Below are 20992 nucleotides of genomic sequence, written 5' to 3'. Positions count from 1 at the left end.
ATGGATGTGGCTCTCTTCAACAATTCAACAATTCAAACCAGTTCCAGTTGTTAAGTAATGAAGAGAACCAGCTAAACCCAGAGAGAGAATTATGAGAAATGAATTTGTTCCACAACATAGCATTTCCACTCTTTCTGCTATTGTTTGCTTGCATTTTTGTTTTCCTCCTCAGGTTTTTTTTTTTTTTTTTAACCTCTTTCTAGATCTGATTTCTCTTGTGCAGCAAGATAACTGTATAAATGTGTGTGTGTGTGTGTGTGTGTGTGTGTGTGTATGATTTAACATATACTTTAACATATTTAACATGTATTGGACTATCTGCCCTCTGGGGAGGGGATGGACGAAGGAGGGGATAATTTGGAACAGGAGGTTTTGCAGGAATCAGTGTTGAAAAATTACCCATGCATAAAATTTGTAATATTTGTAAATAAAAAGCTTTTTTTTCTCCCCCCCCCCCCCAGGCTGGGGTTAAGTGACTTGCCCAGGGTCACACAGTTAGGATGTGTTAAGTGTCTGAGACCAGATTTGAACTCAGGTCCTCCTGAATTCAAGGCTGGTGCTCTATCCACTGCGCCACCTAGCTGCCCCCAATAAAAAGCTTTAATAAAAAATAAATAAATGTTTGTTGGTTATAGCAATATAAGGGCTTAATGGCCATTGGGGTAGGTTCTTTTCTCGAAGCTGGGTGAGATATGAGAGAGAGTCCTTCCCAGAAGCAGAGAATGGCTGAGCCAGTCTACAGGTTCTTCTCAGCCCAATAAGGTTGGCTTCCCATCCCATTTCCTCTTCCTTGTCCCAGTCGAGCTTTGCAAATTATGATAGCGTGGGCAATAAAAAGTGCCTAATTGGTTGTTGTCCAGCTGTTGCTTCTCCCTGTTTCCCTCCTTCAGGGGCTGGTGAAACCGGCCAAGTCAGTTTCACTTTTGCTATTACTCAGTTTCCCGGGCTAGTTGCTGGGATTTAGCAGAAGCTTGGTGCCCAGTGGAGGAATGGAAGCCATCAAAGCATCTAAACCTTGCCATCTAATGAGCATGTGGTGGGGCGCCTGGGCAGGCCATCCTCCCCTAAAGTCAACAAGCTACAACTTCCCGATGTCACATCACCGGCAGGAGTCCAATCTTGGGCAAGGATGACTGGAATAAATGCCCAAGGACAGCTCCCTCTCCCTGCTTTCCATTTAGATAATCCTTAGATTTGGAGAGAACTTTAAATAGAACTGATTATCCCTACTGTCCACGATACATATGGTGACTTGAGCTTAATCTGAGGAGGAGAGTAGAAGAGGAGGGAGGGAGGGAGGGAGGGAGGGAGGGGAAGAAAGAAGGGGGAAGGAAGAAAGGAAAGTGAGGAGGGAGGGGGAAAGAAAGAGAAGGAAGGATGGGAGGGAGGGGGGAGAGGGAAAGAAACAGACAGAATGAGAGAGAGACACACAGAGACACAGAGACACAGAGACACAGAGAGAAAGAGGTGAAGTTGCCTGAAGGGATGGATAAGAGGAGCTTCAGCTTAAAGGACCTGGAATCTATCTTGTTTCCTTTTCCTTGGAAGAGGGGATCCCCAAGGGCTCAGTGAGATCCGGTAAGATCACAGAATGGAGAGCCAGAAGACCTACGGCATGCTCCCAACCTCCTGATCCCTGCCTGACAAGCTGTCAAACATGAAAACCAGCAACCTTTGCCAACTTCATCCCAGTGCCAAGGTGGCAAAATTGGGGCAGGTTTCCAAGCCCTCCTCCCTACTCCATTGTCTCTTCTGATCTCTCCAATCACTGACAACCTGCTTTAATTCAACCTCTCTGGGTTCCTCTTCTAGCCACAATAGGGTCCTCCAGAGAGCAGTGGGCCATGTGTACAGTGGAAAGAGAACTTTACTTGATGTTTGAAGAACTGGGCATAAGCCCTGCATCCTTCTTGCTGTGATTTCTACTCTGGGTTCTTTAGTTCTTCAGCGGTATAGTAGGAAGAGTCTGGCCTGGGAGAAGTGTCTTGAGTTTCAGTTCAATTTTCTTTACTCTGGTATTATGGGCACACTCTTCCCCCCCCCCCCCCAATAGCATTTTATTTCTACAACTGAATGTAAAGATCATTTTCAACATTCATTTTTGTAAAATTTTGAGTCCCAAATTTTTCTCCCTTCCCTCCCTTTTCTCCTCACTTTCTAAGACAGTAAGCAATCTGTATAAGTTATAAAGGTATAATAATTTTAAATACATTTCTCTATTAGCCATGTTGTACAAGAATCAGAACAAAAGAGGAAAAAACATGAGAAAGAAAAAGTAAATTTTAAAAAGATGAAAATAATATGCTTTGTTCTGCATTGTCTCTATAGTTCTCTATGGGCAAACTCCATCTGTCTAAACCTAAGTCTCTTTATTTGTAAAAGGGAGATAATAAATACTTGAACCACCTACCTCTTGATGCTAGCGTGAAGTGCTTCATAAACTGTAATTCAATATATAGATGTAAGCTGTCATCATTTTATGAATATTTCTATTTGAAGGGTAAGAAAAAAAGATGGTACCAATGACCTGAAGCTCTGGACTCTACCTTGCTTGCCATTTTCTATAACCTGATGCTAGAGATAACAACTTGCATTATGCTTATCCCCCATCCATCTTCACAGTCTCTTTCTTTTTTATATCTAATAGAGTTTTATTTTCAAAATATATGCCAAAAGGGTTTTCAACATTCACCCTTGCAAAATCTTGAGTTCCAACTTTTTTCTCCCTCCCTTCTCTCTACTCCCTCCCCTAGACAGCAAGTAATCTAATATGTGTTTAACATGTGCAATTCTTCTATACATATTGCCATAATTAACATGCGGCACAAGAAAAATCAGGTCAAAAAAGAAAAAAATGAGAAAAAAAATCAAGCAAACAGGGCAACTAGGTGGCACAGTGAGCACCAACCCTAAATTCAGAAGGACCCAAGTTCAAATTTGGCCTCAGACACTTAACTCTTCCTAGCTATGTGACCCTGGGCAAGTCACTTAACCCCAATTACCTCAGGGGAAAAAAATCAAACAACAACAAAAAAGGTAAAAATACTATGTTGTCAAATTGTCAATCTCTATCTTGTCACTATGTCTTGTCTTTGCCCAAAATAATAGGAGTGCCCTAAAAGGGAGGACTGCATCTCACCCATCCTCTAGTTCAGACTGGAAACTCTTCATGGTCAGAGACCTGATTCATCCCACTAGAGCTTCCAAGTTTTCCCTGTTTGAGACAGCACTCTATCCATAATACTCTGTTGTTTTTATCTCCCTTCTTCCTTAGCCCTTCCTGCATCTATGAGGTTTCTTTCCTTCTTATTGGATTGTTTGGCCTCCCTTGCAATCATCCACTTGGGACTTCTGTTTTCCTTTATAGAAAGTAAAGGAGATGAGCTTCAGGATGATCTTTCTAAATCTTAGAGGCCTTTCCCACTTCAAATAAAGATGGGACAGTCTAGCCCAGACTAGCTCAGTAAAGTCTGTGTATGACTGAAACATTATTCCCTTGTGACGTCATTGGTCCTTTTCAAGAATGAAGGATCAACTACAATTTGTCTCAATGGCCAGTAAAGAAAAATAAGGATGACTTCTATGTCTATAGTACATATTTACAAAATACTCTCCTCCCAGTAACAGTTGAGAGTAAGATAACTACCATTTCTAAAGCAAGAGAGTTGACAAAAATTATTTATTTCCTTTATTTCATTTGAATCTCATAGGAACCCTCTGAAATAGGGAATATTATCAACCCCATTTTACAGATGAAGAAACAATTAACTGAGGAAAGTGAAGTGACTTAACCATTGTTACACAGCCCACAATGATCAGAGACCAAATCTAAACTAAGCTTTCTCCTCTGCCCTCTTACTTCTTTAGTAGTGATGCTTGTTAAATGAATGAATAAATGAGGTACTGGAGGCATGATTTCTGCATTACAGATAAAGGATTGGGTTCAGACTTCGGAGTTGTTTCCCCAGTCCCCAGTGATCCCCTAAATCACTGCCAGGCATTTGATCAGCACTTGTTGATTGACTGATTAAACAGCTTATGCCAGATTGCAGTTAACAAACAGACAAGAGCCCCCACTTAGATCTGTCAAATGAGGAAGTTGGACAAGATGACTTCCCTAGTTCTTACAATCCATGTTTCTATGAGCTCATGACTTTAAGTCCAGTGTCTCCCCCAATTAGAATGAGAATTTCCCCAAGGTCAGGGATAACATCTCCTTTCTCTGGATCGCACTTCAGTGTCTATCTATCATAGCAGGATTCAAACAGGATGGGGTAACTTCAAAGTGGTTATGCCCAAAGCCCCAAGCCCTTTTTCCATCCCTCAGGTTCTTCATTTTAATTGACAGTGGCATATATATTAGATAGACTGCCTCCTCCCTCCCAACCCCACCCTAGGGGCTTGGCAGAGAGCCAGCCAGTTATCTCAGATGCTTCAGGTGCATCCTGGCATAAAAACAGAAGACTGGACCAGATGACATTAGGAAGACCCTTTCAGCTTTGGAACCATCTTTTAAACAGGGAGACTGGCTCATTTCCAGGGCCCAAATTCAGCTTGGGCTGGTGATTAGAGTATCTGGTGAGAGAAAAGGAGAGGCAAGGCACAGAGCATCAATTCTCCCATTTCTGGAGGATTGCTCCCCACATCTACCTCAGTCTCCTACTTTGTCCTCTCTAGGAGTCAGGGAATAGTGTACATCCCTATTTAATCATGACCTAGACTCAGTGCTGGCTCCTGGAGCAAGGGGGAAGGGCAGATTTATAGGGTTGTGTTTTCACAGGCAAGGAAGAAGCCCCAGGTGGGCTTGAGATCCTGAGCCCGACAGTGCAAACATATTAAACTACCTGACATGAAAGTCACAGAAGCATCACCCCCTACCCCCTTCCCCGCCTCTCTAGGCCTGTGGGTGGTGAGAGATTTATAGTTCTTACACAAGGTCTGTTTGGGGGTTGAGGAGAGAAGCAAGGAGCTGAGACACTAGAGTTGGAGTAACTCCCCACCAAGGCTTTTACCTTTCTCCTCCAGAAAAAAAAAAAAAAAAAAAAAAATTACTCACCAATAGAACAGGTTGAAGCTGCCAGGAAGATGGTTATCAAGGCAGGGACCCCACCCCACTGAAGACCTGGAGACTAGGCGGCTCCTAACTTCCTACCCTCCTTGAACTCACCTTTTTGCCCCAGGACCGGGAGTAGAGCCCCAGTGACAATGTCAGCAGGGGGATTCACTTTTGAAGATTGGGGGAGGAGGGAAAAGGGCCATCTTCAGTCTGAGACCCTAGACATTCTGTCCTCTGACCTGGCATCAAGGAATAGAGGTGCCCTGCCCTGTGAACCATTCTGAAACCTGGGTCAGAGAATGACCTCAGAGAGTAAATCTGGGAGGCAAGTTGTGGTAGAAGGGACTTGGGAGCATCCTGAAGTAGGAAGATAGGAACATTGAGATATGGAAACTTCCCCCCTTATTTCTATTATGTCCCCAACAAAAGGTTGAAATGGGGTGGCTCCTTTTACCCCAGCACCATAGTGTGGCTAAGGAAAGCTAAGATCCCCTAAGGGTTAAGCATCTTTGGCTCTTACACTGTAGAAAATTTACTGCCAAATTTTCTTTGGATTGGCTCTCTGCTTCCATCCTCTTCACCTCTATTCATAGTGATTCTTCAGAGGCATTGGGAACCTGATTTATTAGATCCTTTTCTTTATAGATGCTTTTTTGTTGGTTTTTTTTTTTTTTACACTGCAGTCATTTTGAGATAAACCCACCAGCTCACTTGCCCAGTGAACCTGCCATCCCTTTTAGTATAGAAAAAAGGTCAAGAAAATCATTATCTAACAGTGTCAAATACTTTGTCTAACAGTGTATTCATTTGACACTTCCAACCTATAGTTCTCTATCATTCTATTAAAAGTAGAGAGGTGCTGAATGAGATGAGCAGAACCAGGAGATCATTATATACTTCAACAACAACACTATATGATAATCTATTCTGATGGATGTGTCCCTCTTTAACAAGGAGATGAACCAAATCAGTTCCATTTGTTCAATAATGAAGAGAACCAGCTATATCCAGCGAAAGAACTATGGGAAATGAGTGTGAATCACAGCACAGCATTTCTACCCCTTCTGTTTTTGTCCTCTTGCATTTTTGTTTTTCTCCTCAGGTTATTTTTAACCTTATTTCTAAGTTCGATTTTTCTTGTGCAGCAAAATATCTGTATGGTTATGTATACATATATTGCGTTTAACATATACTTCACATATTTAACATGTATTGGTCTACCTGCCATCTAGAGGAGGGAGTCTGGGGAAGGAGGGTAAAAGTTGGAACAGAAGGTTTTGCAAGGGTCAGTGCTGAAAAATTACCCATGCATATATCTTATAAATAAAAAGCTTTAACAAAAAATTAAAAAAAAAAAAAAAAGTAGAGACTCTAGGTGCATTTTCTCATCTCTTCCCAGAGCCAAGATTGGTCATTGCAATTACTCAATTCAAACTTCATTTTCCTGCTCTTTCCACTTACATGACTATAGTCACGGTGTCTATTATGCTCTGGTACTGGTCCCTTCACTTTGCAGCTACCCTGCAAATATACCCACAGATTTTTTTCTGAATTCCTTACATTTGTCATGCCTTTTGGTCCAATTCTTGTTATATCCATATGCCAAAATTTGGGAAACCACTTTGATTTTGTTATTTGATTATTGGGGTTGGGTTTTTGTTGTTCATGGGTTGTTTTTTTGGTGTGTTTGTTTTTGTTGTTGTTCTTGTTTTTGATGGCATCACTATACCTCAAAAAAAATTCTACCAGCTCTTTTCTATGGGAAGAAACAGCAGAGAAAACCTGGGTTCGTAGGGAATTTATACGTGGTTTCATGTCACTGGAAAAATCCTGGCCTTGCCTCCTAGTCTTCATCCTGAGAAGGACCCCTCTCCTTTCTGCACAAAGTGACCTCTGTCTCAGCCTTCCCTGCACCTGCCTGGAGGAGCCCCAGTCCAAACAGAAGGGGTGGGGATGTTCAGGGGTTCCATTCTAACCACTTTAAAGGCCCTGTAAAGCATCCCTCAAACAGATGAGGAACTCAGAGTCTTTGAACTGGGAAAGAGATGGGGGTGGTGCTGGGAAGATAGAAATCCTGAGGTTGGATTTTCAGTCCTGAGAGAGAGAGGAAAGGCAAGGGAAACATGGAAGAGTGACTCCCTCTGCTCCTGTTTTATTTCTCTACCCATCTCTCTTGGTGACCAGCAAGTGGGCCCAAGTCTTCACTCTACAAAGTCCTGCCTTGGCTGCTCCCTACAGCCAGAGCCTGGGTAGGTAGGGTAAAGGGAGGGTTGGTGAAGGAAGGTTTTGGTAAATGGTTCACTACCAGCCATATTTCAAACTCAGTGGTCAAGGAGCCAGAATAAGGACAAAATCCCCTGGAATTAAGAAGGGGATAACTGGCACAGTGCCATCCAGCTCCTTCTATTCTGAGTCCAGATGACCAGAGGATGAAGCTAGGGGAGATGGGCACAGAATGGGCAGCCTGGGAAGAGAGGATGGGCACGGCTGATGTGGATGACCTTCCCCTATCCCACCTTCTCATGCCACCAGCCACCAGCCACCAACCCCGGAGTGCAGGCCCAGAAAGAGTAGGGCTGGGCCTGTCTGGACCTGCCTCTGCCCCGCCCTCTTCCCCAGCAGGTTGGGGGAAAATTACTTGCCTGTTACTGCTTTTTATTTTTTGAAGCCAGATCAAAGGTGGGACCCAGCTGGGAGCCCTAGTAAAATCTTAGCAATGTAGAGACCTGGAGTTTCGGAGGCAAGACCTGGAGCTGGGGAGGGGCTGTATCAGGCCTTGTCTGGGGAAGAGGGAGGGGAACAGGAGTGGGAGTGGGGAATGTGTGGGGAATCTGGGCCAGCTTGGGTGTCACCTTGGTTTCCCCCATAGCTCTCCTCTTGTAGCAAGCCCCTCCCTTACCACCCCCCTCCCTATACATACAACTCCTTAAATCCAGAATCCTCAAGTTGGGAAGGAAATGGAGAAATCATTTTTGGGAGGCTTGAGATCAAAAGGAGCCATCTTGCCTTTTTCTTAACTTTTCTTAAAGGCTCCCCACAGCTCTTCTTGGTCACCTGTTGCTATGTATGGGCTAAGTACCATCAGAGTGTTCTCAGGTTGTCAAATGTGACTGCTTCATCTTCAGAGAAGCCCATTCCTCTTTTGCCCCTGTCCTTAGGGGAGATATGGGAAAAACTGTCTTCTATCTGGTTCTGTTTATTTTTTTTAATTTCCCTGTAGAGAATTAAAAACAGAATTTAATCATGCTTCCTGCCTAGCATGGACAATGCTACCAGTCTTTCTACCTGTTTTCTTTTCCTACCCCATCCCTTTCCCCTCCCCTAACCCCTGTCTTATTCAGGCTAAATAATTACAGTTGCTTTTCCAGGGAAACATTTCTCTGATTTTTTACATCTCCTAGGAAGGGAACAGAGCCAGAGATTAAAAACCCACCTCTTTCTTCAATTGCTTCTTTCTTTTCCAAACCTGTCATCTCTCTTCCCCTTAGAGTAGTTCTTCTTGATCTATGTGGATCCATGTACTTGGATTGGAAAAAGGTTAAATTTTTATTTCAATAAAACTGCTAACATGATAGGGGAAATGACATTTTATTTCAATATATTTAATTTCCTTTGGAACTCTATATATTTTATTTCAGATACTTAAAAACACTATTTCATCTCTTCGACATCTTGTGCTGTTTGTACCCTAGATGCCTAGGGTACAACTTCAACCTCAACATACTCAAAATGGAATTCATTAACTTTCCTCCTTTCTACGAAGCTATCCATTGTCTTCTTTCACAAATAAGTCAAAATCATCTCTTTTCAACTTCCATATTGTGGTTGAGGGCAATGATATCCTCCCAGTCACCCAGACTGAAAACTTCAATGTCATCATCCTTAGCTCCTCTCTCACACTCACTCCACATATTCAATCTGTTGCCAAGTCTTCAATACCACCTCTCATATATGTTCCTTTCTTTCCAATCAGGACCTCATCACCTCTCACCTGGACTTTTGTGAAAGCCTTTTGGTTAGTTACCTCACCTCAAAGTTTTCCCCTCTCCAGATGCCAAAGGGGCATCTCCTTTGCTCAATAAATTCTAGTGGCTCTCAATTAACCTCAGATCAAATACAAAATCTTCTATTAGTTTTTTGAAGCCATTCACAACCTGGTCGAAAGGGGATGTCCAATAATATGCCTCTTCTTCACTTCTTTCTCTAAGTTTCTCTGGCTTTCTTCTAAATTCATGCTACTATCTGCAAGAGGCTTCTCTTGGTGTGTCTCCCCTCTCCCTCTTTCTCTTCTCTACCACTAAGATTCATAGTGGTTTTCTTCTAGGATACTGCTATTTACAATGTCTATATCCTACTTATACAAAGTTGCTTATATGTTGACTTCTTCTCCATTAGAATATGAACTCTTTAAAAGTAAAAACTATGTTTTTAATCTTTCATTGTATCCCTAATGCTTAGCATAATATATAGGATACAATAAATACATAACAAATATTTGTTGATTGATTTCCAGAATTTTAAGAGTCCATGACACAAAAATATGTTTAAGAATCCCCTCCCTAAACTTAATTTTTTTAAAATGTTAATAACTTTTTATGTGTAATTAAGAAAAATAATATATGTGTGTATATGTTTTAAACCCTTCACTATCAGCTCCACATTTCTCTCCTCTCACAGAGTTGTCAAAATAATCTATTTTATGACTGTCAGTCTCTCATTCCCAAATATGGCTCCCTGCTTTTATGAGAAAATATAAGTTAGGCTGGCATTTTAAAGTCTCCTACACTCTGGCCCCAAACTGACTTTCTAGACTTATTTCACATAACTTCTATTCACATTTTATAGTCAGGCCAAAATGGATGATTTGTTGTTTCTTGAACTCAATGTACTTTCTCCTATATTGATGTCTTTATGTTTGGAACTCCCTCCCTTTTTATTTTGTCCCTTACAATCTTTAGCTTCATTCAAAGCACAAGTCGGGTATCATCTCCTCCTGGAAGCTCTTCCTAACCCCACTGCTCCCTACCCCCTGCAGATATCTCTCTCTTTCCTCAAAGGATCTTGTATTTATTTACGTGGGTACAGGTTATATCTCTCAGCAGGCGGTAAATTCCTTGAAGACAAGATCTGTTTTGGTTTTGTCTCTGCATTTCCAATTCCTCTCACAGGGTCTTACCCATAGCAGATGCTTTAAAATTCTTCTTTAGTTAAGGTGTGGCATAGAAGGGAGTTCTTCTTTCTGTTCATTTCTATCCATTACTGATTCTATCTCTGCATTTTATTAATGGGGAAAAGATTTGTGCTTGTCACTTTAGGGGGGTCCTCAGTTTCAAATGGGAAGGTCATGGTGATGGCACAGCAAAATCCCTTGTTCTTAAGGTTTTTATCAGTTAATCAATCAATACTTATGTTCCAGAGGGTATGGAAGGCAATGCAAAGGCAAAATTAAAGTCTTTTACAGTGCTCTCAAAGAGTTTATATCCTACTGAGGGACACAATAAGTACAAAGAAGATAGGAATTGGAGCTATAGTTTCAGAAATAGAAAGCAATGAAATGAGTTTCAACGCAGAGATTTCCTGAATGAAGAAATTCCCTTTTTCAATGCAGACTGGTGCCTCCTCTGTCTTAATAGAGTTGCCTAGAGCACTGAGGTCCAGGGTTACATGGCCAATCTGTGTAAGAGACAGACCCAGAGTTCCTGGATCTGAGGCACAAACACCATACAGAATCAATTAAAGTAGTTTGGTAGTACCATTTGGGAAGGAATCCAGAATGGCTTCATTTAGAAGGTAAAAACTTGAGAAGAACTTTAAAAGAAATTAAGGATTCCATATAAGAGAGGAATGCATTGAAAATACAGACAGAAATGGAAAAGGTTGTATCCTGAACAAGAAATGCCACATAGACCGGTCTGGATGGACTGAAGAGTTTATGAAGAGGAAATTAGATGGGAACTGGGCTGTGAAAGGCTTTAAATGCAAAAAAAAAAAAAAAAAGCTGGTATTTTATTCTAGAGGTAATAGGGAGTTACTTCTTTAAGAGGAAAGTGATGTAGTCAGGGTTATGCTTTGGGAAAATCACTTTGGTAGGTATGTGGAGGACCTGGAGACAAGGAGACCAATTAAGAATCTATAGCAATAGTCCAGGTGGAAAGAATGGCAGTCAGCTGAGTAGAGAGAAAGGGAAGGATATGAACAAAATTGTGAAGATAAAATTAACAAGGTCTCTCAAGTGAATGAATATGTTGGCTGAAGAGTGTGAATCACCGGGTGACTGAAAAGATGGTAATAACTTTGACAGAAATGGAGATGTTCAGAAGGGTAGGTTTGGAGAAATTGAATACTGCTTGAGATGTCATTCTGGGGTATCTAATAGGCAATTGGTAATAGGGAGGAGAATGGAACTCAAGAGAGAGACTATGACAAACTCTGTTGAGAGCTGTGAGAATGGGTAAAATTTCTCAGTCTCCAGTATTATCTAATTCAGGCCCACTACTGTCAATTCATTAATCACTTCTACTACTCTTTACAACTTTTAACTATTGTTGAATACTCCTATTTAGGATCTGTAATTTTTTTTCCTGAACCTCGGATGTATCTTGAAACCTGAAAATGCTAAGTATGGATAGCTTACCTTCTCAAGCCTGGGCGGTTTTGATAAAATAAAAGCCAAAGCTAAATACATTCACAATTGGTCCTATGCTAGATTCTAAGACAATACACTCACTAGTAATCATTATATACCCTATTTAGGAGAAAGCTAGTTGTTCAATAAGCTATCCTGTGAAAGAACGGGAATTTCTCCTTAATATTAAAGTCCATGGCACTCCAGGTTTCAGGTATATATGGGGGGAAGGGGGGAATGGAAGAAGAGGAAGAAGAGAAAAAGTGCTTTAGGAGACATTAATTCAAATCCTGGCTCCAGCTTTTTCCCCTTATCTGAGCCTCAGTTTCCCCATCTGTAAAATGGGGTTAATTATTCCCTTTAGGGAGATTAGAAGGGCTAATTGGGTAATGCTTCTGAAGTGTCTAGAGAGACAAGGGAATCTATAAAGGAAAGGGATCATTACAGTCTATCTCACGCCCTTTTGCTGGCCCCAATGTTGTCATTAATATTTATTGTTGTTGTTACCAATACCATCTCCTATTTCCCAAGTACAAACTGTGTCTGAGGTGTGGAATTGGTTGTCCTGGATCTTTTGGCTTTCCAGATAAAATAGATAATTGCCATCTGTGAGCTCCAAGGAAATGTGTAGGGTGTCTATAGTCCAATATCCTCATTTTACAAATAAGAAAACTAAGCCACAATGGTTTGCAGAAAGTAGTAAGAGAAAGAGCTAGGAGCTGCAGTATTCATTACTACAACAGAGTGACATGACAAATTTCCACTGTTTTTGCCTCTGCTCTCTAGGTCATAGGACTTCTCATGGGAAAGGGAACAGGAACTTAAGATGAGCAAGAGAAGGGCAGGGATTGAGGTAAGATAATTCAATTCAATGAACATTTATTAAACTCTCACTACAGACGATGCACTAAAGAGAAATAGCTTCTAGACTTCTAGAAATAGCTTCTCAAGGAGCTTTTATCATCCACCATGGGAGTAAAACTTATTACCAAAAGAATCATAATTCAAGGTGGAATTTGCCAAGTGTATAAGAGTAGTCTAAACCATCATTTGAAATTGGAGGAAGGAAGGATCCCTTACAATCCCTTAGTTGTGGGATCATACAGCACTGGGGGAAAGATATTTAAAAAATGCTGAGAAAAGTGAGATGGATCTAGAGAAGAAAGAAGATAGAATTTTCTTTTTATGGAAACTTTCAGTCTTGAAAAGACTGGGCTTGAGGAGAGAATGGATGCAACACCCCACCTAACTGTAGACATTAGTACTATGAAAGGCAAAAAGAGGGCAGTGGTTTTAGGTATACACTGAAGGATTTGGGGGCTCTATGGAGGAATTGTTGGTTCTATAAGGACAAAAAAAAGCTGTTTTAGTTAATTTTGAGTCTCCTGATCACCCAGCACAATCCCTTGCAAAAGAATAATCTCTTTAGAAATGTTTATGGAAAAAGAAGCTGGTCTGGGTAACTGAAGAGAATAAGTAGAGGGGCAGGGCTTTGCAGAGAGAGTCTTGTGATCCTATCCCCTCTCCCTGGGATTCTCACTATCAGCAGAAACTTCCAGCCCAGGTTTCCCCAGTCTGGACAACTGGGCCAGTCGGCCATTTGTAAATAGCACCAGCACCCCCTGGTGACAAAAGATGGGAAGGGCCGTGTTGTCATTAGCTCTCTCTAACCTAAAGAATCAGAATCTTGCAATCCAAAGGATTTCAGAGATCATTTTAATGCAACCCATACCGAATGATAATCTCCTTTCTAACATGCCCGGAAAATATTTCCAGGACTTCTGTATGAAGGGCTCTATTGAAAGAAAAAGAGCCCTTCCAAGGCAGCCCATTCTACTGTAAAATGTTTTAACGAAAGCAGACTAACAGGAACAAATCCACAAAGTATGTTCTCTGAAAATTATTAAGCAAAAAGACACAAAAAATTTGTGTAACTTATCTTTCATGTAACTTTATACTTTAAATCACAATTTAGTTTTATGGGTTTTTTTTAATCCAATTCAACATTTATTCAACATATGTAAGGTGGGCAGCTAGAAGGCACAATGGGCAGACCACTGGGCTTGGAATCATGGAGACTCATCTTCCTAAGTTCAAATGTAGATGTATAATCCTGGGCAAATCACTTCATACTATTTGCCTCAGTTTCTTTATCTATAAAACAAGCTGGAGAAGGAAATGCAAACCTCTACAATGTTTTTGGAGAAGAAAAAAAGATAAACCCCAATGGAGTCAGAGGAATCAAATGGAATCAAACAGGACTGAAAAATGACTGAACAACAATATATAGTAGGCACTTTGATATAAGCTGAGGATATAAAGAACAAAATAAAACACTCTCTGTCTTCAAGGAACTTATTTTCTGCCAAGGACAGGAAATGAAGACTGTATGCTGCAAATATAGCCAGATCATACCCACATATTACATTATATTTGACCTGTATGTTATTGCTGGTTAATGTTGCTTTTACAGAGCTTCATTAATAGTTATAGATTTAAAGCCGAAGGAGTCTTTGGGGAACCCAATACCTCCTCCCCTTTCTTAACACAGAAACTACAGAAACTGAGGCCCAAAAACATTTAGAGTTGGCCAGGATCACACAACTCCTAAGTGAAAGAGATGGGATCTGAGAGTCCATGTCATTCAAGCCCAGCACTCTGGTCACGGTATGTATTATTCTTTTGGATTTGCTTTCTTCCCTCCTATTAGGAACATATTCCTCTGTTGGAGCCAGTATCTGCTTCTCTATAACTTTCACCCATTTTTCCAAACCAAACAAGTCTCCTCCTGTTTCCAAAGGACGAAGTTCAAATATCTGAAGCCAGCAATGGTCTCTTTCAAGCCTTCTCTTGCCACAGCGGACATTTCCAGTTTCTTCTCTTATTCCTCCTATGGTATGATTTCTCACCCTTCAAATCACCTCTGTTGTATCATTGCCCCCTTATATGATGCAATACTCTAGATGTGAGTTAGGGAGGGTCCAGTACAAGGATTTCTCTAATGTAGTGTTTCTTAACTTGAAATTCAAGGATTTTGTGGGGTCTAGGGACTTGGGGAGAAAAAATTACAAATTTATTTTCTCTAACCTCTAATATTTTATATTTCTTCCAGCATGACAATATTCAACACGTATTATTCTGAGAAGGGGTCTTCATCAGGCTGCCAATGGAGTCCACAATCCCTGTGTTACGTCTTTCCAAGCTAAAATGTCTCATTTTACCTAGAATGGAGTGGAAAGCTCCCTTCCTACTGACAGATGCAATGGAGAACTTGGAGGCCCTCCAGATTCCCAATACAGTGCCCTGGGGAGAGTGACTAAAGTGGAATGACAGCCCCAGATACTTAGAGTTCCATAGCCAGAAATATGTGTCCTACTAGCATTTCTCAGGAGGAAAGTAGAGCTGAAGAATTTAGGCTGGATATAAAGAATGAGGCCGCTAGATGGCACCACGATGCACAGAGCACTGGGTCTTGAGAGTGGAAGACTCATCTTCCTGAGTCTAACTCTCAAACACTTCCTCATTGTGTGATCCTGGCTAAGTCACTGTTTGCCTCAGTTTCTTCATCTGTAAAATGAGCTGGAAAGGGAAATGGCAAACCCCTCCAGTGTCTCTGCCAAGAAAACTCCAAATGGGGACATTTCCAAAACAGCAGGACAAAGGGTAAGAATCGACAAGCATGAGAAGCACTGGAGTATAATAGTAACTAGAGCTTTGGAGTCAGAAGGGTTTGGGTCCAGGGTCTGACTCTAACATACACTGACTGTGTTACCTTGAGCAAGTACTTACCTCTCAGTACTCTAATTCTCTAAGAACTGGTTGCTCTAAAGTTTCCATATCCCCAATTCCCCAGTACTAAAGAAAAAGAAAAGAAGGAAGAATACTCCCTTAAATTGTTTAAAATTCAATAAAAGAGATTAAGAAAGAATCCCTGATTGTGAGATTGATAAAAGAAAGTGGAAAAGATTCAGCTCCTCCAGTCCAACCTCTGCCTGAATCCTTTTATATCACTCCAGACAAGGAAGAAATAAGGATTTATTAATAACATGTTAAGTGCCAGGCACTTTACAAAAATTTGGATTTTCCCAACAACCCTGGCAGGAAGGGTGATTACTACTCCCTCATTTTACAGATGGGAAACTGAGGCAGACATGCAAAATGACTTATTGAGGGTCACACACAGTTAGTTTAGTGTCTGGGGGCTGAATCTGGACTCAGGTGTTCCTGGTTTCAGGCCCAGCATTCTATCTACTGTGCCACTCAGTTGCCTCTAAGGAACTGATCATCCAGCTTCTACATGAAAACCTCAAGTAACTGGGCTTTCCATCATCTCCCCAATGAGTCACTTCCACCTTTGGAGAATGATAATTGTTAGTAAGGTTTTCCTTCTGTTCTTCTGAAAGCTGATTCTCTATGATTTCCACTGAATAGTTTTTAGTACTGACCATTGTCTGAGCAGAGCAAGACTCCTATCACATTAGAAAGTGCTTTAAAATAGCTAAACACAATGATTTCAGGTCACCCCCAGATCTTCTCTTCTCCGGCCTATACATTCCCAGGTCCTCCAAGCCACCCTCACTGGGTGGGGTTTCTGGTCCCCTACATCCTCTTACACTCAAATGCTCTAATGGTTGACAATGATAGATGGCATACCTTTGGCATTTCAATGATGGTTTTCTAGATGGGAGTGTTCCCTCCATTGAGATAGATTGCAATCCCTCTGCTATGATTATTTTTGAGAGCAGCTGTGGGCAAAATCTTTTTTTTAAAGTTATCCTGTGGTCAATCTAGTAAAGAGCCTCTCTGACCACTGCTAGGCAAGTCCTTGACCAACAGACATAACCACTCATCTTTAGTCTATTCAAAGCCTTTTTAGGGCCTACCAGAACTTGTACTACCCTAACATAACCCTTCAAGATCCCAGGATTACATCCATACCAGGCATCAGATTATTTACTGGTAGTAGTAGATGGAATAGTAGTAATAACTGGTATTTATGTAGTTGAAGGTTTGTGAAGAATCGTATCTATATGTTTCACTTGAGTGTCACAACAACTCCAGAAGGTGGATACTACAGGTATTTTTAATCCCTATTAGGGCAACTAGCTGGTGCAATGGATACTTAAGTACCCAAGATACTTATTGGTTGTGGACAAGTCATTTTGCTCTGTTGCTACAGTTTCCTCATTTATAAAATTCCTGAAAAAGGAAATGCATCTCTGCCAAGAAAACCCCAAATGGGGACAAGAAGATTTAGAAACAATTGAATAACAACAAACAATTTTACAGCTGAGAAAACTGAGGCTCTGGAAGTTGGTTGACTTGCCTACAGCCAAAAGAGCTAGTAACAGTTGGAGGTAGGATTATGAGCCCAGGTCTTCCTCATTCCACTATAGCATTGTAATTGTATCCACTATGCCAGGAGAACAATTATTGGTTACCTGTCAATTTCATTGTAATCCTCCACAGTGCACAAGATTTAGAGCTTAGAGGGAACTAGGTGATGATCTGTTTCAAAGCTCTCATCTTACAGAGAAGGCTGAGATCAGACTGATGGAGGTTCCAGAGCTGGTAAGAACCTAGCTATGGGATTTGAACCCAGGTCTTTTTATTTCAAATGATGAAGTTCAACCTCATTATCCAGATGTACATAATAGGCATCAATTCACCAAGTATCAACTGCTTCTGGGAAAATAATTTCTCCTCTCTGAGACTTACTTTCTTGAATATAAATATTTTTATTAATATAATGATCTGTCCTCAACCAGTAATGCTTATATACCTCTCTTCCCACTATCCCACCAACACTGTTTTTCCATCTTTGCCAACTTGATGAAGTAAGACTTCAAAATTATTTTCATTAGCATTCCTCTATTTATTAATGATTCTTGAAAGTTTTTTCAGATGATTGTTTCAAATTTGCCTTTTTTCTTTTGAAAACTATTTGTATTTTTTCCACCATTTGTCAGAGGGATATAAATGGCTCTTAATTTTATAGATTTTTGTTAATTCTTTAGATTGTTTTTCCTCAAGGAGAATGGAAAAGAGGTAATGTGTCCTGGTGGATAAAGAGATGGTTTTTAAGGCAGAAAGATCTAGATTCAAATCCTACCTCTGACACATATTGGCTGTGTGATAAGAAGTTTAATTTCTCACTGCTGTAAGTCACAAAGATGTTATTAATCTTCATTGGCAAGAGGAAGTTCCTAAGTGGAAGCTTCTCACACAGAAAAAATTACAGATCCAGTTAAAAAAAAAAAAAAAGTATTATCTTATATTCATCTAGCATGGTGCTTGGCTTTTGATAAGAGCTTAATGCTCATATAATTAAATTGAATCTGTGATGGCAATAGGAAATTTATAGCATTTTGGGATTGAGAGGGGAAAAGATCTTAAACATAATCAAATCTTTCCTCCTCCCATTATTTTATTTACAAGTAAAGAAATTGAGGTTCATCCAGAAAGCTGAAATGTGTCTACACAGCTGAAATCCTACAAGAAATAATAAGTAGAAAAAGCAGGATTTGAACCCAGGCCCTTTGGATCCACATTCAACTCTCTTCCCACTACACTATGGAGCAGAGAGGGGGAGGGGGTAACTGGAATGTCCTTGTCTGAAGGTTCTGTGGCAGTTTGTGGAGGGCCATTAGCCAGAGCTAGAGGAACAGGGCTGAGGGTCACAGTAAAAGCTATAGATGAATGGGAGGACGAGTATCAGTGGGTCAAAAGAAAGGATAAGGAGAGGTGGCAGAAGGTGGGAAGAACAGCTGGATGTTTAGAGGGAGAGAGAGGAGTACCTCATTTCTCCATTTTCCATGCTGGTAGAAGACAAGAATGAAATCCTGGATGATTGCTGAGGGTGGGGTAAACAAACATCCCAAACCCACCAACCATTCATGAACTAGTCACATGTGCTGATCCTTTTCAGCATTTGCTCCAGAAGAGTCTTAGGGATGGTAGGAAATGTTGGCTCCTTTGATTTCCCATAGGATGGATAGAGAAAATGCTCCGAGGTAGGGGACAGTAGGAAAGAATGTCTTATAAGGAGAATCTCAAGAATGAAAAGGCCATGTTTCAGCTGGAAAATGAAAGATTAAGGGAAGATAGTCTAGCCATTTTCAATTCTTTAAAGAACTGTCATGTGGAAAAGAGATTATACTTGTTCTTTTTGCTCCCATGGGGCAAAGTGAGGTTCTATGTTGGAAAAAAACTTCCTCACAGTTAGAGTTGTGTAAAAGTAGAACAAGTTACCTCAAGAGATGGTGAGTCCTCCTTCCTTGGGGGTCTTCAAGCAGAAGCTGGACTTCTTGGGTATGTTATAGTGGGCATTCCTTTCATACATAGATTGATAAAGTTGCTTCCAGCACACAAATTCTGTGAGTCTCTGAAAGGCAAAGGGGATTGGGTAAGAGTATAGAGAGTTAGACTGAGAGTTGTGGGTTTGAATCTCAGCTCTACTACTTACCATCGGTGTGACTTTGGGCAAGCTACTTCCTCTGGGGCCTCAATTTCCTCCTCTATAAAATTAGGGGGCTGGTCTCTAAATAATCTTCTGAGGTCCTGTCCAGCTCTTGTGTCCTGAAGCCTTAATTCCCTGGCTCCTGGGAGGGGAGAATAGGCTATGCTTCTAGGGAACCAGTTTGGGTGTGGATGAGACAGAAAGGCAGGTATGAGTGAATGCTAGGGATGCAAAGATTCGGATTCTTGTACCATAGGCTGGCAAGAAACCTTTTGTTTAAAATAGAAGGCACCCCCTCTTTACCCAAGGAAAAAGGCAGTTGAAAGATTCTAATCTTCTCCACAGAGGGCAATGACTGGTCTCCCTTAGAGAAGATTCTCCCAGAGAAAGATTCTCTCCTCCTTTCCTCTGAATGCATCTGAGCCCGCTTCGAACCTCTCAGAAATAAATGGGGGTTTCCTGCACAGATGCCAAAGGCACAGGCAGAGCAAAGAGTGAGTACGTACAGAAGGGGCACTAGGGGAGCTCCTCCGGGAGAGGAGAAGGGCAAAGCGAAGTAGGGTGAGAGGCCAAGGAGCAGAGAGAAGAGCAGTGGTGAGCCAGACAAGGCCATGCAAGGGAGCCCCGGAGAGAAGCCAGCGGAGGAACGAGTGGGGACTCGGGAGCATGAGCCTGGGGGGCAGAGAAAGCCAAGGGAACCAGGAGGTTAGAACTAAGCAGGGGCTGCCCTTTACGAGCAAATACAAGAGACACGAGCGTGGAAGAGTGTCGAAAAGCCAAGAGCATTGACTCACCAGCCTCCCAGCCTTGGTTCCAGGAAGATGGCAGCAGGTAGGGGGAAGGGCAAGTGAGGAAGCAGAAAGGGGGTAGGCGCTGAGGGAGGGGGCAGGGCCTTGTCTGGGGCCCTCGGCCGGAGGGCCAGGCTGCAGACAGCTGGGGAGGAGAACAAAAATTCTTGTGAAAAGTAGGTTCTTCCTCCTCCTTTGTTAATAAGAGGAAGCTTCTGGGAGAAAAATTATTAGATGAGTTTTGCAAGAAGGAAAAACTGCACGGAAGATTTTCTATGTGTTATAGTTGAAGTCTGGGGGTTTGAACAAAAAATGCAAAGTCTCCTTTCTGTCCGATTTTCCTCATCTTCCTATGTGTCCTGCACATGTGATATAAAAGGGAGGGAGGAGGCCCGTTTAAAATGTCAGCTGGCAGCGGGCGACGATCAATCACTGATGCAGCGCTTTAAGGATTGTTTGGGTCACGAACCTGGCAGGTGGATGCTATTCTTATGCCTGTTTTACAAATGGGGAAACTGAGGAAGGCAGGGCTAAGTGACTTTCCCCGGGTCACACAGCTAGCGTCTGAGTCCGCTCTGGGGCCACAGTGCGGCCCCGCTCAGTCCCGCCGCCCCTGGAGACCCCATTCTGGGCAGGTTGGCGAGCGCAGGGCTTCACGTGGATTCACGGGGCATGGCAGGCCTTAAGGACCTTAAGGGTGTGCGTCCAAACTATGGTACCTCAAGGTTCGACCGCGTCCCGCAAAGGGACGACCTCAACACACTGCCGTGTTGTATGTGCTAAGTGTGGCCAGACTACTTGGCTTATTTGTGTGGTTTACTCTTAGGACTTCTGATTGGCTTTGGGACAGGTCAATCCTCTTAACTCCGGGGTTAGAAGTGAGGAGAAGGGTCAAATATAACCAATAGAAAAGCAATTAGGAGATAAGCTCCGCCTCCCCAGGCTTCCTGTCGCCGTCCGTCAACCTCCTTAGGGGTGGGACTTTGCCTAGTAGATCGTTGGTTAGCTTCTCTGTCACTTATTCTTGACCTGACTTTGGATAGGTTAGAACGTCTGTCGATCAG

General features: G+C 41.8%; 1 protein-coding gene and 1 long non-coding RNA gene across 10 annotated transcripts in view; one reads left to right on the top strand and one right to left on the bottom strand.

The window, feature by feature from the left end:
• The window catches only part of SP6 (Sp6 transcription factor), a 79245-nt gene extending 58256 nt beyond the window's left edge, over positions 1-20989 (bottom strand). Inside the window, exons 1-5 of one of the 9 annotated variants that reach the window (XR_012481191.1) lie at positions 19147-20989; positions 18933-19065; positions 8490-8577; positions 7977-8270; positions 3673-4575 (exon numbers count right to left, since the gene is read on the bottom strand). The gene's annotated coding sequence lies outside the window, so the exon portion shown is untranslated. Of the gene's footprint in view, positions 1-3672; positions 8271-8489; positions 8578-18932; positions 19066-19146 lie in introns of those variants that run through there. The other 8 variants (XR_012481192.1, XR_012481193.1, XR_012481190.1 and 5 more) reach the window with 8 other exon arrangements.
• LOC141539063 (uncharacterized) lies at positions 14270-15668 on the top strand. Its single transcript, XR_012481197.1, has 3 exons — positions 14270-14348; positions 14482-14576; positions 14794-15668. It is a non-coding gene; the product is annotated as an uncharacterized LOC141539063 (long non-coding RNA).
• Positions 20990-20992: the final 3 nt, after the last annotated feature.

This window comes from Sminthopsis crassicaudata, chromosome 4, assembly GCF_048593235.1.
Source record: "Sminthopsis crassicaudata isolate SCR6 chromosome 4, ASM4859323v1, whole genome shotgun sequence".
Taxonomy (NCBI): domain Eukaryota; kingdom Metazoa; phylum Chordata; class Mammalia; order Dasyuromorphia; family Dasyuridae; genus Sminthopsis; species Sminthopsis crassicaudata.
The sequence above is the reverse complement of the archived record's forward strand: the minus strand, read 5'-3'. Positions and strand labels throughout refer to the sequence as shown.